Raw genomic sequence first — 18,130 nt, 5'->3', positions numbered from 1 at the left:
CTCAAAATCCACATATTTCGAGGGAAGCACCACTTCCTTGACCTCTTGCACAGCTCCTGCCAGGGCTTTTACGGTTATCTCTAGCTGACAGTTCTTGTGACAGTACTGAGAAGTGAACCATACAACCGCATCCTTCCAGGCTATTTTTGGGTCATGCTTTGCTAGCCAGGGCATTCCCAGAATCACATCAAAGTTTGAGAGATCTGACACATACAAGGAAATGAGCTCTTCATGCCCAGGAATTTCTAGCTTCAATTCCTCTGTGGCTCGAGTCACTCCACCCAACTTCAATGGTCTGCCATCAATAGTTTCAACTGACAAGGGGGTTTCTAATTTCCATTGGGAGATTCGGTGACGTTTTGCCAACTTTGCATCAACGAAATTGGTAGAGGCTCCACTGTCAATCAGTGCTGTAGAGTTGAACATTACTCCTGTGGAAGTTGTAATCTGAATAGGTAGCACCAGTACCCCTTTTGAAGGAGGCTGTGCTACCGGAGGCCCTTTGTACACAGCGGCCCCCAGCCCTCCGGCCTGCACGAGAACTGGGTACTTTAGTTTCCCAATGGCCCTGTTTTATCTCCTGTAAGTCCGCATTCCCTAGCGACGTGGCCTGGCTTTGAACAGTAAAAACAGAGACGTTCCCGACGACGCCTTTCTTTTTCCTCCTCCGATAGCTTCGGACGAGCCCCTCCCGATCCTTCTCCCATGTTACCTGACACCCCGGGAGTCGGAGGGATTTTACTGCGAGAGGCTGAAGCTGAGTATCTTTGTACGTCCTGTTTCCTCTCCAGGTGCCTTCCTTCCAACCAGTGATCGATTTGCAGGCACAGCTGAATCAGCCCAGGCAGATCAGTTGGGGGTGTAGTTCTGGCCAGATCATCCAAGATCTCGGCATTCAGTCCACTTCGGTACATAAACATCAGGGCTAAGTCATTATAACCAGTTTCCTGGGCCAGAATTTTAAAGGCATTGGTATACTCTGAAACAGTTCCTTTCCCTTGTTTCAAAGCGCTCAATTGCCTCGCCACAGTCTCCACTCTTTGGGGGTCCTGAAACATCTCAGTCATGGCTTGCATAAATCCTCTATATCTTCCTAGGATGGCATCCTTTCTGACCAGATAGGGAGTGACCCACTTGGCAGCTTCCCCTTCCAATAGACTGATCACGAAGGCCACTTTGGCCGCATCACTAGGAAATTCTGCATTCCTAATGTCCAGGTACATTTCACATTGAGCCACAAAGGTGGAGAGTTGGTCACTCTGTCCCGCATACTTAGGTGACAATCCAATCGGAATCTTAACCACAGTGGCTGAAGGGGTTGTCCGCATTTGGGCTATCGTGGATTTCAAAGTTTGGTTGTCAGTTTTCAATGCCCTCACCAACGCCAACAAGGTTTGGACATCTGCCTGCAGATCTGCAACATTAGTTTTCAGCTGTCGCACTTCCTCCGCCTCAGAAGTGGGCTTTGTCCCCCCTGCTGTTCCCTGTTCCATTTTGTCCCATTCAAGTGCCAGGAGCATCGAGGGTTGGGTAGGTGGTTCTGTCAAACTGTTGTGTCCAGGTTGAGGCTCAGGAACCAGACCAGTTGGTGAAAGCAAATCAGTTTTTATTAAAGTGATATCCAGACAAAGACTATGTCGTCTCATGAACTTTAACTACTAAACATAACCTGCGACAGAGAAGAGAGTTGACAGAACAAGGAACCACTACTCCCCCTGTCCCTTAAGAAGGGGGCAAATGAGCACGAATTCTCTCACTCCGCCTCAAAGTGCCCTCATCCACACCCCACCTCTCCCCCTTCTTTTGCTGCCTCTTTTGCTGTCTCCTTGTACGTGGTGAAGGGGGTGCCACCGCCCCCTCCCCTTCTGAGAAATCTGACTCAGGTATGGGGGAAAGCGGGGGGGCAATGCTTAAACCATCTGGCTGTTTCTCCTTGCTTTTTCCTGGATCAGGAGGGGGTTGGATTCCTCCTTGCCCTCCCTCCTTCTCCAACTCCTCCAAGCTCGGAAGGGGAGGAGGCATGGGAAGCTCACGGTAAGAATCTGTGTCTGTTGGACATTCAAGGTCCTCGGTCCCAGACAATTCTATCTCTGAGATTCCCTCCCCCTCTTCTGCTTCTCCTTCACACGACTCTGTCCAAATGACCCCCTCCCTCTCCTCATCGTCTGAAACTTCAGGGCCCCAATCCTGTATCCTGACACCGAAGCTCTCATTGATACATAATAGAATTTAGCTTGCTAATGAAGGCTCTTGGGGGGGGTGAACAATACATAATAAATGGTAGAAGCCCATAACAATCAGGAAGAAACTTCCTAAGTGGTAGAACCATACGACAATGGACTTTGGACTCAAAACACACATTGGACTTTAAAGTATTGTTCTTCAGTATACCTTTTGACATCTCTTCCCACATTCGTTCTTTTGCTTCTGATGCTCCTTTACTTCCCAATACTCTAATCTTGGAAAATGGAAATGGACTGCCTTCAAGTTGATCCTGATTTATGGCTACCCTATGAATAGGGATGTCATGGTAAGTGGTATTCAGAGGAGGTTTACCATTGCCTCCCTCTGAGGCTAGTCCTCCCCAGCTGCCTAGGGCCTGCTCAGCTTGCCACAGCTGCACAAGCCAGCCCTTCCTTGTCTGCAACTGCCAGCTGGGGGGCAACTGGGCTCCTTGGGACCATGCAGCTTGCCCACGGCTGCACAGGTGGCAGGGCACGTAACCCCTGAGCCACTCACTGTGGGGGTGATCTGTAGCTGGCCCTTGACACCCAGGAGACACAAGCGGGGATTTGAACTCACAGACTCTGGACTCCCAGCCAGGCTCTCCTCCCCACTGTGCTATACCAACTGTTACTCTAATCTTAGAACACAAAAAGGATACAAAAACATACCTGGCCTCTATTGTTTGCTGTACATTAGAGATTATTAGGCACCAACTGTTCCAAATCACATGGCTCTAAACAAAACAAGAAAGAAGGTGTCTCCTTTTTTTAAAATCTTTGGCTGCCCCAAAGACATGGCCCTCAAAAGAATATTTTCCATGAGTAAATAGCTGATTACAGAAAACTTTTAAATGTTACTTCAGCCAAGACTGAGCTTAATTGGTTTTTTGAGAAAACAATAACACCATGGTTACATATTTCAAATTGTACCTCATTCTCAAAGTTTTAAAATTCAGAGCCTTACTCCCATTACTGTATAGGAGAGAAAGCTACTGGTCACTCAGGAAGTACAATGGAATGCTAGTGAGTAAGCTCACTTGAACACATGGAATCATACAATCTTAGAGTTGAAAGAGACTTTAGAGGTCCTTCAGGATCTGGGAGAAATTTGATTCAATTCACATTTAAAGCCAAATCTATCGCTTTCACAAGGACCAAAGCAATATGAGAACCGAAACACAGCCATCCGTCAAAACGTGCACTGATCCAAATTTTGCAATGCAGTTCTCTTCCAACCAAATAAGAGTTACAAAAATGCATATATTGTGGGAAAGTGTGCATAAGAATGAATACATCACTGAAAATAATATACATATTGCTTGCAAAATTAGTCAAAACTGCATACAAAAAATATTTCTCCTGATATAATGCATTTTGCATGTTAGTTTCATTCATATATTCATTTTCATGCACACTTCCCTGTAATATATGCATTTTTGTAAACATTGGTTGGTTAGAGAACTGCATTGCAAAATTCGGATAAGTACACATTTCGAAGGATCCCTTGTTTTGGTTCTCATGTGGTTTCAGAAAGTGCAAATTGGATAGATTTCCCTTGAAATGCAAACTGAATCAAATTTCTGCCCCATCCTTAGCAGAGTCTTCCTAGCAGCCAAGTCTCTGCTGCTTACCAGGAGGGAGAGGGGTGAGGCAGCCGGGAAGAGCAGCATGGTGCAAAGAAACTAGCAGAAGTGCCGGATTGGCTCTGCCGGTGTATTTGCACTGTGCCAGTCTCACTGCTGCCTCATCCTTCTTGCTAAGCAGCAGAAACCCAGTTGCCACAAGGTCAGATAATTGGCTCCACCCCACCACGCCATCCATTACTGCTATGGATCCTGAGCTAACCCTGGCAGTGTTATTCACTCTTAAAGCACAGCAGGTCTCCACCTAGTTAGCATCTGGATGGGTACTATCTGGAAGCCACATGCAAACTGTTCTGAGCTCTAGAAAAAAACAGCAAGACAATCCAGCAGTAGACAGCCCAACAAAAAATGAGCCACAGCACAGGGTCTACAGTACGTTTGGTTGGTTTTGATGGGACATAGTTGCAACTAGGGTTAGACAAATCTGTCAGTTTCGGTTCTCTTAGTTTCCCGTTTTTCCAATCAGTTCTTCACATTTCTGTAGCAATTTGTGTGTTTTTTTAAAAAAATCCTCATGAAAATTGTCCAGCATTTTAGAGCAAATTTCTCCTAATAAATACATTTTGTATGCAGTTTTGACTAATGTACACATCTTTGCCAGTAATTTCTCCTCATATAAAATGCACTAATATAGTTATTTTTATGCATACTTCCCCCTAATATATGTATTTTTGTAAATATTGGTTGGTGAAGTACACTACAACATTCAGATATGCCTGTTCCAATATCATACGACTTATTTGTTTTGTATTTGCTGGTCTTTGACCAAAATAATAAATAATAATAATAATAATTTCAGAAAGTGTGACTTTTATATTCTGCTTTAAATGTGAACTAAATCAAATTTCTCCCGCATCCCTAGTTTCAACTAATTTTTGATGCATAGTAGATGGAAGAACTTAAATACTCAGTATGCTGTTGATGCCCAGCTCTATTTCTCTGTAATATCTGAATCAGGAGAGACTGTGCAAGCCCTGGACCAATGCATGGACTCAATGGTAGGCCGGATGAGGGCCAATAAACTGACTCTGAATCCTAGCAAGACAGAGGAGCTGTGGGTTGATAGTTCCCGAGTTCAGATAATTGGTCAGTTGCCTGCTTTGGATGGGGTCGTACTCCCTCTGAAAAAGCAGGTTCATAGTCTGGGGGTGCACCTGGATCCATCTTTGTTGCTAGAGGTCCAGGTGACCTCAGTGGCTAGGAATGCCTTTTTTGGCTGGTAACACAGCTGTGGCCATTTCTGGACCATAATAGCCTGACCACTGTTGTCCATGCACCGGTAACCTCCAGGCGGATTACTGCATTGCGCTGTATGTGGGGCTGCACTTGAGGTTGATCCGGAAGCTGCAGCTGGTGCATAATGAGGCAGTGCAACTGCTCACTGGGGCAGAGTATCACCAACACATCACCCTGCTGCTAAAAGAATTGCACTGGCTGCCCATTAGCTACCAGGCCAAGGTCAAGGTTCTGGTTTTGGTGCACAAAGTCTTATGCACCTTGGGACCAGGATACCTGAAAGGCCGTCTTACCTCTTATATACCCAGTCGATCACTGTCCTCTGCAGGTGAGGGCCTCCTGCAGATACCACCTTATCAGGAGGTGTGTTCTGCACAACATAGGAAACGGACTTTTAGTGTTGTGACACCAACCCTTTGGAATTCCCTCCCCTTAAATATTAGACAGGCACCATCTCTGTTATCTTTTTGGTCCTACTGAAGTAGAGACCTTATCCCAGTCTGAGTCTGTGTTGGAATTTGTTTTTTAAGATGTTTTTAAAGCTTTTTTAAAACAAAGTTTACAAAGATGTTTTGTTTTGATATGTTTTTAAAGATGTTTTGTAATATATTTTAAAGTCTGTTTTTATGCTGTTTCAGAGTGTATTTAGTACTTTTGTTTGCTGCCTACTGGCGGAAGGGCAGGACATAAATCTAATAAATAAATAAGAACTGCTGGATCCAATCAAATGTCCATCTAGTCCATTGTCCATTTCCCAAAAGCCCAGCCAGAACCCCTGGGAACTTAGCAGAATGGTATAAAAGCAGAAGCCCTCTCTTAAAGTCACTACTCCAGCATGTGATATACGCAGGTATACTGCCTTTGAACATGGAAGTCTCATTTATAAAGGCAGTGTCAGAGACAGGAGACTGGGCTACATTAACCTGTAGCGGGATTAGATGTGGTGCTATATTTTGTTCTTCCTATATGCCTGTGTAGCATGGTGCCATCTAGTGGACACTATGGGCACTCTATCAAATATTACAAAAGTGCACAAGGATGAGAAGATGTTTGTTGTACAGTGTGTTTAAAGAATTGGGGCATGGCATAGGGAAGTCCATTGAGTCCAGCATCTGTTCCATTTTGCCATTGTGCCTAATGGCAGTTGATAGTCCTGTCATCAATGTCATTGTCTAAATGTGACATATCAGACTTACAGTAAAGAGATCAGGGACTTGGGGACTTTTTGCAGCTCAGGGGCCACATTTTCTCATAGGCAGCCTTCCAGGGGCCACGTGCCAGTGGTGGATGGAGCCAGAGGCAAAAGGAGGTAGAGCAGCAGATGTGATTCTTCTCTTTGTAGAGCAGGCAACATTTGAGCTATGCAAAAGTCAGAGGTTTCTACACACGCACACAGCCTTATCCAACCAGGCAATGCTACAGGCATGATCTTAGTTCAGGGACACATTCCAGCCAGGCAGAAGACACCTGAGCAGCATATAGAGCCAGGCCGGTGAGGGGTGTGACCTGAAGAGAGTTGTGATGGCCATAGAGAGAGGCTCTGAGGGCCACATTTGGGGGGGCTGACCTGAAGTGCTCCCTGAAAAAAAAGATGGAGAATCCATCTCCACTCACTTCTGCTCCCACCAGCTGGATTGGGCCCTTCTTCCCCTCCACAGAGGCCATCAGTTCCACCTACCCTGTGAGGAAGAACTGGAAGACCATCTGCTCTGGAGGTGACAATATTAACTGGGCTCCCATGAGACTACCTGCTGAGAATGGAGTAACAAGATGCTTACAGAAGGCCCAGGTTCCACTCTGGAAGGCAACAACGTTGGGCTGCACTTTTTGAACTGCAAATAGCCTGTTTCAATCCAAGTTGGACACTACAAGAACCTTGCAACACTTGAATTTGATGCCTGGGATTTTGTGTTTTTCTCTTCCCTCCCCATCCATTTTTCCTTCTGTACCATGTTGTTTTAGATTGTAAGCCTGACAGCAGGGACTATATCATTTTTATTAATTTCTAAGCCACTCTGGGGGCTTTTCCAGCTACACAGCGGGGTGTAAATGTATAGAATAACTAAATATTGACTACTTGGGGCTTTGCCCCTGTGCACTTTGAACACCACCCCCCCCAGGTACTCCCAAACACACATGCACACACACACACAGGGGCTCCCCCTCCCAGGGACTCCCAAACATATACAGAGAGAGAGGGAGGGAGGGAGACTCACACACACCAGGTAACTCCCAAACCTCCACCCCACTCCCCAGGCAACTCCTAATATGTCCATGCCACCCCCAGACAACTCTCAAAACACCTCCATCCCCAGGCAACTTTCAAAATGCCTTCCACCTCCTAGGCAGTGCTCATCTGCAGGAATAGCTTTGTTCATCCCCCAAGCTGCTAAGGCTCATTCAACACCAACACGAAATTGAGCCTTCAGTGTCATTGGCCCAGTTCTCGGGAATGCTCTGCCAACAGAAATTGAGCGAGAGCCTTCCGTTTTAACTTTTAAACGCCTGCTGAAAACCTTTCTGTTCTGCCAGGCTTATGCAGCCAATTAAGATGATGTCTTATTGCAACAGTTTACCTCTGTTTATACTGTATTTTAATAGTTTTTACTGTAGGTTTTTTTAAAAAAAATACTTGTAAACTCCTTTGATGTATTTAAATGAAATAATGGCATACAAATATATTTATAAATAAAAACACTAAAATGGGCCCCCAGACACTCTCTGCCATCATGTCTCCCACATGCCCAAGCTGCTGGTGCCGCTGCCCTGCTTCAACCTTTTACCTGCCCCCATGTTGTCACTGCTGCCTGCTTGTCCACCTGCCATCCTTGCTTCCATCACTCCCTCGCCTTGCTTGTCTGTCATCCTGCTGCCGTGTCCCACCGCCATGTGTGGCAGCATGACGACTTACAAAAATATTACAGTATATAGTTAGAAATGTTAACTCCACACAAGTTTCATTTTAGATTAGGAACAACAAAGAAAAAAATATTAAAATCGTTAGCATAAAAGAAACGAGTGATTGGGCATGAGAAACAATCCAGAAGGTGCTCTCTAGAGTGAAATGCTTGCAGTCAAAGCAAGCTGCAATAAAGTCAGAATGATTTCAATTAAGTGGCATAAACTTTCTCTGGATGGTACCCAAACATCCTGAAATCAAATTGCAAAGGAGTGCAACAATATGAGTGACAGCAAAGAGAACACACACAAACACATCCAGAAGGAGACCTCCCTCCCTATTTATGCTGCGTAGGTTACAAAGAACAGTGACGTTCGTTTTTACATTGAGCGTGATTTGTGAACTGGTTCACCTTGTCATATTAGTCACTGCAGAAGCATGAGCTGCATCCTAAAATTAAACACACTTTATCCTAAGTCTTGGGCTGGGACCAATTCTCATATATACATACACACCCATGAAATAAAAGTCTAACAGAACTTACATGTGGGGACCTGCAACAAAATGTTGCAGTATGAAGTGCTCCGGTTCAGGATTCCAACCAGCCAGCCAAACATGCCCTCTTCCAGGATTCCACCCCCCTCAATTTTCATACCTGTACCTATCAGTCAGCATTCCATGGCCTCTGAGCCTGCTCAGTCCTCATTGGGCTGCTCTGTGGGGCTGTGCACCAGATTCAGCTGAGACCCGAGGCCTGGACCAAATTGGGATGATTCATTGGTTCCAGGCATTCGTGAGCTGGGCTGAGACAGCCCTGGATTGCTGCAGGTCAGATTGGGCAGCCCAATGTGATCTGGGGCTGTCAGGGGCTGGAGCATCAGGCTGGAAGGAGGGGCAGGAAAAGCCATCAAAGGATGGAGACCTACCTTCTTCCCAGAAAACAATAGAAGCCTGACTCTCTTTCCTGTCTGATGGCCCCCCCTTGAGGCAGCAACCCACTTGACTGATGCCTTCACTCAACAGCTGTTGAGCAGAGGCATTCACCCCCTTAATAAACTACAGTTCCCAGGATGCTTTGGGGGAAGCCATGGCTGTTTAAAGTGATATGCACTGTTGGACTTTTAGCCAGTTCCCTCTGTCAAACTACTCAGGATGCTTGACTTTCAGCCTCCTGGAGTTTCCATATTTGTGGAAAGACAGACAGAGTGTGTGTTGCTTGCTCTGGATCCCTATAAGGATTCCATTAATCACCTAAAAATATATGCACATAATTGTGATTAACAAAACAGAGGTTTTATTGTATTAACAAAACGTTTCAGCTTCCGCCTTCATCAGCTGCCAACATACAAATGCTGTTACCAAGGTGGCAGTTATAGAGCTTTGAGGATGGAATGCTCAGAGGGGCTTCATTTGCAGAAGCTAAGTAGTGGTGGTACTGTCCTCCAGGTTCAGGCCATGCGATGCCAATGTGTCCAGAGAGTATATCTAAAAGTTCTCCCTTTTAGTTAATGCTGCTGGATCTGTTGGCATCTCTATAGCTGTTACAGAAAAGTCCAACAGGCTGCGATCCTCAATGTTGAAATGTTTTGCAACTGGTTGCTCCACTTTTTTTTGTTAAGATTGCCGATTTGTGGTTTCTGAAGCATGTGTGTAGGTCAGTTGTGGTTTTCCCTACATATTGGATATGACATCCTGGTCTTTTGCATTCGATGACATAAATTATATTGCAAGACCTGCAGGTGATGTTCTGTTTGATGTAGTGTCTCAATTTCTAGCATTCCTTTCACACTGCAGTACCTGTTGCCTTATGGAACTGGGACTTTTTCACCAATATACCGCCATGTCGCTCTAAATTTCGTCACACTAGTGGGTGTGGTGTGGCATGACAATGAATGTCATTGGACATTTGGCTATTCCCCCCACCCTCTCTGTACATGTACATTTCGATTCCCCCATGATTCCTCTGTGAAAATGGCAGGAAAGAACTAAATGCTGGTACACCACCCCAAATTTCTTCACTTTACCCCCACAATGGGGTTGCAAACAGATTTTTTTTTCTAGAAGAAATTAACAGAATTGAACACTAAATTGCCACTATATTCCGCCAGATTTCCAGAAGTGACTTTTATGTTGTGTGGAAAATGAAGTAAAATGCAGACATTATCAGGTAAGGAAACATTGGGATAATGGAATAAGCTGCCGTCAGAATGCAGCCTATGACTCTTAAAGTGGTATAAAATGCATGGTGTAGATGTGACTTAGTAATTGTCCTGGACATGCGAGTGGTATTCACTTCAGTCCACCAGCTCCTTTTGCACAGGAGTCTTTCCTTTACTCTCCTCTGAAATGCAGCTTGCAATGTGGCATGGATGATACCAAGAAAAGAGCACTGGGGTCAAATGCACAGAAACAGTCTACCTCCTCTGAATAAGTATTTTCTGGCTCTGGGTGTTGTCAAGGACACTTCTTCTGACACTACAGACACAAATCTTATCTGTGGTCAAGATAGCAGCTGTTAGGGTGACTTTTTGTTCCCACCTAAGGTGGGCTTGCTCACCTCAATTCCCGGGTGGAAGTGCGAGCTGAGGAAAACCTGTTTGACTGCTGGACTTTCAGCCAGGTACCAAGTAAAGACACATAACAAGACTTTTTGATCAAAACGTGGGTCTCAAGCTCACACAGACACGACAGTCTGGCGAGGAAGAGAGCCCTGTTTATTATCTGTTTCACCATTTTATAGGTTTCTCAAGTAAAAATATTAGCAGACGGAATACATCATAACATAAAAGGAGAAATAACAAGCCCAAACTACATATCACTTGTTGTATTTCAAAGCCAGGATGTTGTTTCTTTGGAAATCAGGAGTATGAACAGTATTCTAAAGTGAGACAATGTTAGGAGGGGCTTGGATTGACGCTTAGGGATCATAAACATGAAAACCCATACATATAAAGGGTCACTCTAACTGCTACAATTTTAATGGGAACTATGGAATTGTTTTGCTGATTTTGCAACAAAAAGATATGTGGGCGTGAAATGAGGTAAAGGGCAAGGAGAGTAGAACAGAATGTAGCTATCTTCTCAAAACAATGCTGCAGCCTCGCAGGCACCTCTGAGGCTGGGTTCCCATGCAAGGGAAAACAAAACCCAGGGAGCTTAAGCTTTCTAGTTTTGCCTGTTAGAGCCTATGAGGTTTTTGTTGTTTCAGGCCCTGGGTTCAATTATTCCCAACAATTCCCTCCTTTCAGCCCTCTTAGACATCCTGCGTCTAAGAGATGGCTGCTTCATCTTCCTTTGGCCACACAGAAGGGGGGCGTCTCAGTGTGAGGAGACCCCATACGCATGTGTATATCTGCATGTGTGCTTCTGATTGAACTAAAAAAACTAAGGCTCTTTCTAACAAACAATGAGATTCACTGTGGGTGGGGGTATATACGCCAAGGAATAAGATAACATTTATACAACAGCGTTTAACTCTGCGCTTGTTTTCCTCTGCACAAAACCTCTGGAACGCATCACCAGCCATGCCATCAGGTGGGGGTGTGTGAGAGTTGGGGTGGGAGTTATAGCTCTTGGCCTTGCACCTCCCAGAGTCCACTTGAACTAACATGGGATTAGCCAAGCCGTACCACTCTCCCCCTCTTGAAATGTAGATGTAAACATCCACTCACAGTTCTGCCCCCGGGCTCCAATGCTGACTTCCAGTCGGTGTGACTGTGCCATATGAGATGGATACACATTACAAGGGCCAGTTAGACAAAGATCAGAATTTTCTGAAAAACCAAAACCACCACAAAGGGGTGCAGTATAAGGTTGAAACCTCCTTTGGCGTTCTCGCCCCAGCCAAACAGGGAATTCCACCATCCATGTGCCTCTATCTGTGAGAGCTTATCTATGATATGAGTGACTGCATGACGATCATGTGTTATCTGACGTGTAACTTGCACTCCTAAACATTGCACTATTCCTAGCCATTGTTATGACAGAATGGGAAAGTAAACAAATGGGCCAAAACTCTACACTGATGAACCCCACATCTGAAATAGCCAAATTCTGTAAACCCCCTCTTACGAAATCACTCAGAGGGATTTGAAAAGCAAACATCCTAGAAGCAAAACAGCCATAACATGTAAATTATGAAAGGAAAAATAACAACAGTCAACACATTCTTAAAGGACAATGCATAAATAATTACATTCAACATTACAATGGAAATAAAACAAGTATCATGGTCTTGAAACATGCTGTGGGATGGCTTGCACAAAGTTCATCCTCTGGAAACCAGCTGGTCATGTTCAGTGGAAGCTGTAACTGAACTGTGTATGGTTTGCCGATGCTAGGCAGAAAAACTGGAACAATGATGGGAATAATCATTCCCCCTCCCCCCGAGTGACTGTGATAAAGATTGCAAGCTTGCACAACATGGGACATCTCACCAGAAGAAATAGAAGAAAGAAATTTCAGGTTGATGGCCAAAGTAGACCTGCCAGTTTCTGTAGTTGGGGAAGAATGAAGCAGGCCTCTACGCTGTTATTGCAGCGAATGCAGGAGGATGGCGCATCAGTTGCATAGCTATGTCCTGGCCCAAGGCATTGGTACCGGCTTCATGTTAGTGATCTGTGAGGCTCCAGTCAAAAATGCCTGCAATAAAATCTCCTGTGACACACACACACACAAAAGGAATCGTTCCTTTGGGAGAAAATGCTTCCTTTACAAATCATTCAGCACAGGAAAGAAAAAATAAAAATAAAATGTATTCATGGTCACAGATGAGACTTCTGGACAAAAGTGGGCAAAAACCAAAATATTGTGTTGCAACTAACAATTTAGCAGCTTTGTACCTTGCACTGAGTATTCCCATTAGTAGTGGAAAAAGATACAATTAAAAAAGTGTCAGACAGACAAACACACAACAGGACTACACATTCTAAAAAAAACCTTCGAGCCTCTGGCCTATGAGGTTTTTGTTGTTTCAGGCCCTGGGTTCAATTATTCCCAACACAGCCCACCATACATTGGAAATATCACTGGGGTAGAAAATACACCCCAAAAACTATTAGTGTGATTGTTTTTCTTAACTATGTGCTGTGTGAAGTACTTTCTTTTATCTTTCCTGAATCTTCCAACTTTCAGCTTCAATGGATGTCCACTAGTTCTACAGTTCTAGTTTAGTGTGATTTCAAAGCTATTCCATAGTCAGTTACTCAAAATATTTCATAATTATTGCAAATATCCTAAGCCTTCTCTGTGTGTAAGCTATTTTTTACATTTTGATTTAGCCTCCCCCAACTTGGTGCCCTCCAGAAATTTTTGGACTACAGTTCCCATCATCCCCTGACCATTGGCCATGCTGGCTGGAGCTGATGGGAATTGGAGTTTAAAACCTCTGGAGGGCACCCAGTTGAGGAAGACTGTTTAGACTACATGAAGTCTAGATTGTCCATTTGCAGTGTTTTGCAACGTCAGTCTGGAAATAGAACATCTGAGTGAAGCCAGAGGGAATCAAATACTGCAGAAATGAATTTCTGATGTAGGGCATGTTCCGCACAATGTTAAGCATTCTTTAATCTCAACAATTTCAGTGGGAGAGTGTTATTAAGCATGCGCTTAACCCTCCCATTGAAATCAGTGGGACTCAAAATTGCTGCTTACTTAACTGGATCAAACCTATAATTATGGAGTGCATCTCCACGTGAGTTGGGCAGAGCAGGGGTATAACCCCTGAGTCTGATTGAGAATGAAGCATTTCCTCCATGACATTATGTGAGGCCCATCTGTGTATTCTGGTTTCCACAACCCACTCCCAATTTTTGGCAGAGAAAAATAAATTTATCGCTGTCTCTTCCAAAACATCCTGGAACATAACCAAGAAATTCCCTTTCTGAATAGCAGAGGTTCTGCAAAACTAAAATATTCACCACTCACATATCAATATATCATAAAAATATACATCTTGTAGACTTGCCCCTCACAGTACTGGCAATTGCTACTCCTCTCAACCAGGGGTGGGGAACCTCAGGACTAGAGGCTGAATCCAGCCCTCTAGGCCTGTCTATCGGGCCCTCGGAATTCTCACCAGTCTATACCACTTACTGGCCCTGGGCTGCACCCTCAAGTGCTTTTCCTGGGTTGAAAATGAACTGTGATAATGCTTCTTGCTTTCCCCATGGGAGAATGAAGAGATGTGGGGCATATATGAATAGAAAGAAACCTCTGGAATTTGTGTCAAGAGTTACATCTGGAATATAGGTCAAGAGTTACTCTGTTGCTCCTCCCACCTGTTGCTGCTGACCCCCAGAAGGTTGTCCATGAGGAAATGTGGCCTTCAGGCTGGAAAGAGTTCTCGATCCTTGCCCTAGACACAATCCCAGTATCCCATAATTCCTGCCAACCTTGACTTACGTTGCATGGATTGCCCATACTGGTACAGCAGGAGGAATGGTCTAGCAAAGCAAGGAGGAGGCTCATAGCAAGTTCTGCTGAAGCAACAGCAAGGGAGCTGTCGAATCAAAGAATCAGCAAAAGAAGTGGTACAAGAGGGGATGTTGCCAGTCCTGCAGGCCCTATCCCTTCTTGGAGCATCATTCAGGCCCTTTTGCATAGTCTGTGGCATCTTACTGCATTTGTGCTGATGTTTGTCTATAATTCAATGATTTATTGCAATTGATGGGGCTGGTTTTGTTTTATTGACATTTGCTGATGTTTTGTTGAAGTTATGTCATAATATTATATTCCAGAAATTGATTCCTAAACTTTGTTAACTGTTTCCTTTTAGTTATAGTTTGATATTGTTATAGGTCAACAATGTGATTTTTGTTGTTGTAAGTTTTCTTTCATGTGTGTTGCAGACCACTTTTGGGCACAGCAATGCAGAAAGACAGAGTACAAATTAAAAATGACATGAAATAAAGAATGCTTAGGTTCTTGCTTTATACTCCCAAATTAGGGCTAAGAGACAGAAGGGCTCAAGCAGCCAGTTGTGTGTTGTACATTGTAGTCTGGGTTTGCATTCAGACATGGGGCTTATTGTATTAGTTTAACATATTAAAATAGTAGCACTTCTGTCCCCATTTCTAAAATTCTTTTCACACTGCAGTACCTATTGCATTAGGGAACCATGGCTTTTTCAGCCAATATACCAGCATTTTGTGCAAATGTCTTTCACACTGTTGCAACCAACATCTTGGTTTCATCCCTCCCTCATTAAACGTATAGGCAATATAAATCCCCCATAATTCATTACTTGAGTTAGTGTCTGGACACAGGTATGTGTATGGTAAAAGGAGGAAGGGAATGCTCCTACCTGCATCTACACCAGAATACCAGTACAATTGTCATCAGGCAAAATAATAATAATGGGGGCACGTGTCATTTGAGTGGCTGCAACTCCCACAAAGCTCCTGTGACCTTCTGGGTTCCCAGGCTTGCAAACAGATTATTTCTGGTATTATTTATCATGAAAATGAGTGCTAAACTTCCTCTAGATTCCACTAGATTTCTGGAACTAGCTTTTACATCATGTAATAGGTGAAATATAATGCACAAATTACCAGGTAAGAAATCAATGGAATAACAGAATAAAGTGCAATGTATGAAATCAGCCTGGGTATAATGGTGGAGGAGCTGGTACTGGAGCTGGAGGTGTGACCAGCTGGAAAGCATCAACTCTGCAGGGGAGGTAGCCAGTGCGGTATAGTGGTTAGAGTGTAGGACTGGGACCTTTCAAAACCTGTCGAGAAAGCAGCTCTTCCTCTAATGGTCGCAGGTGGGAGGGGGAGTAGGCAAAGGAAGCTAATAATCCTATGCCAGACCATGGGAGCATGTAGCTAACTGTTGTCTACACCCAGGGTGGGAAACCTTTTTTTATGTTCAGGGCCACATTTCCTTAGGGGAAATCTTTTGGGGGGATATGGAGCAGGGTTGAGTAGGGCTGGAGCTGGCAGTGGGTGGTGCTAAAGCCAAATGTGAGTGGAGCCAGAGCTGGGGCAGGCCAACCATTCTCTCTCTCTCTCTCTCCCCCCTACTTTTTCACTCTCTCTTCCTCCCCTTCCTGTGAGCAGGACCTTTATTTCCTAAACCTAAGCATGGCCTGGGGCTGGGAGTGATTTTAGGAGGGGTCACAGAACTTGGGGAAGGTTAACCCTTCTCTCTCTACATGTCATCTCCTGGAATGCCCCCACTAAGCTTAATTACTACACAATTTTGGAAGGGGCTGGTTTTTATTGTTTTATTTTATGTACAGTGTCATTTGCATTTGATGGTGCTATATAATTAAATAATAGATTCATAGAGTTGGAAGGGGCCTATAAGGCCATTGAGTCCAACCCCCTGCTCAATGCAGGAATCCAAATTAAAGCAGACACGACAGGGCTGTCCAGCTGCCACTTGAAAGCCTCCAGTGTTGGAGAGCCCACCACCTCACTGGGTCATTGGTTCCATTGTCATACCACTGTAACAGTGAGGAAGTTTTTCCTGATGTTCAGTTGAAATCTAGCTTCCTGTAAACTGAGCCCATTATTCCATGTCCTGCACTCTGGGACAATCGAGAAGAGATCTTGGCCTTTCTCTATGTGGCAACCTTTCAAGTACTTGAAGAGTGCTATCACATCTCCTCTCAGTCTCCTCTTCTCAAGGTTAAACCTGCCCAGTTCTTTCAGTCTGTCCTCATAGGGCTTTGTTTCCAGTCCCTCCTTGTTGCCCTCCTCTGAACCTGTTCCAATTTGCCTGCATCCTTTTTGATGTGCGGAGACCAGAACTGGACACAGTATTCAATATGACGCCTAACCAGTGCTGAATAGAGGGGAACTAGTACTTCACGTGATTTGGAAACTATACTTCTGTTAATGCAGCCTAGAATAGCATTTGCCTTTTTTGCACACTGTTGGCTCATATTCAGCTTGTGATCAACAACAATGCCAAGATCCTTCTCGCATGTAGCGTTGCTGAGCCAAGTATTCCCCATCTTATAATTGTGCATTTGGTTTCTTTTTCCTAAGTGTAGAACTTTGCACTTATCCCTGTTAAATTTCATTCTGTTGTTTTCAACCCAATATTCCAGCCTGTCAAGGTCCCTTTGAATTTTGTTTATTCCAAAGTATTAACTATCCCTCCCAATTTTGTATCATCTGCAAATTTGATATGCATTCCCTGCATCTCCTCATCCAAGTCATTAATGGAAATGTTGAAGAGCACTGGGCCCAGGACCGAGCCCTGCGGTACCCTGCTTGATTATGATAATAAATGATGATGATAACAATAATAATTAGGCTTAGGGGAGAAAAAATCCCATTATGATTATTATTATTATTGTCACTGCAATACCACTTTATATTTTTTTGGAACAAAATCTCAAAGCAGTTTACAGCCTAGATTAAACAATGAACAAAATATTAAAAGAAAACAGATACATGTCAAATTTAAAAGACCTATTCAAAACAGCATGATTAACAGAAAAATAAGTAAACATACACATTATGAATAGAATTAAAATACAAAAATACAACAAACTCCACAAAACAGCAACAGTATTAATTAAAAATAATAATAATAATAATAATAATAAATTTAATTTCTTCGTCGCCTATCTGGCCAATGGCCACTCTAGGCAACTTACAAAATTGTTAAAATACAATTGATAAAATACAGTAATATAATATAAAAACAATACATCTGCAGCAACAATATTAAAACTGGGCAGGAGGCATTACAGTTATAACAATTAACCCTCCCCAGATACCCCGAAGGCCTGTTGAAAGAGCCAGGTCTTTAAGGGTTTCCGAAACACATTTAGGGAAGAGGCGTGCCGGAGATCTTGTGGGAGGGAGTTCCAAAGAGTGGGGGCCGCCACTGAGAATGCCCTCTCTCTAGTACCCGCCAATCTGGCTGTTTTTGTTGGCAGGATTGAGAGAAGGCCCTGTGTGGCCGATCTTGTCGGGCGGCATAATTGGTGGCATTGAAGGCGCTCCGTGAGATAAACTGGGCCGAAACCGTGTAGGGATTTAAAGGTCAATACCAACACCTTGAATTGGGCTCGGAAAACAACTGGTAGCCAGTGTAGGTCGAACAACACTGGTGTGATGTGATCTCGGTGGCGACTATTCGTAAGTAGTCGAGCCGCCGCATTTTGT

Source organism: Rhineura floridana, chromosome 14, assembly GCF_030035675.1.
Source record: "Rhineura floridana isolate rRhiFlo1 chromosome 14, rRhiFlo1.hap2, whole genome shotgun sequence".
NCBI classification, from domain to species: Eukaryota; Metazoa; Chordata; class Lepidosauria; order Squamata; family Rhineuridae; genus Rhineura; species Rhineura floridana.
Note: the sequence above shows the minus strand (reverse complement) of the source record.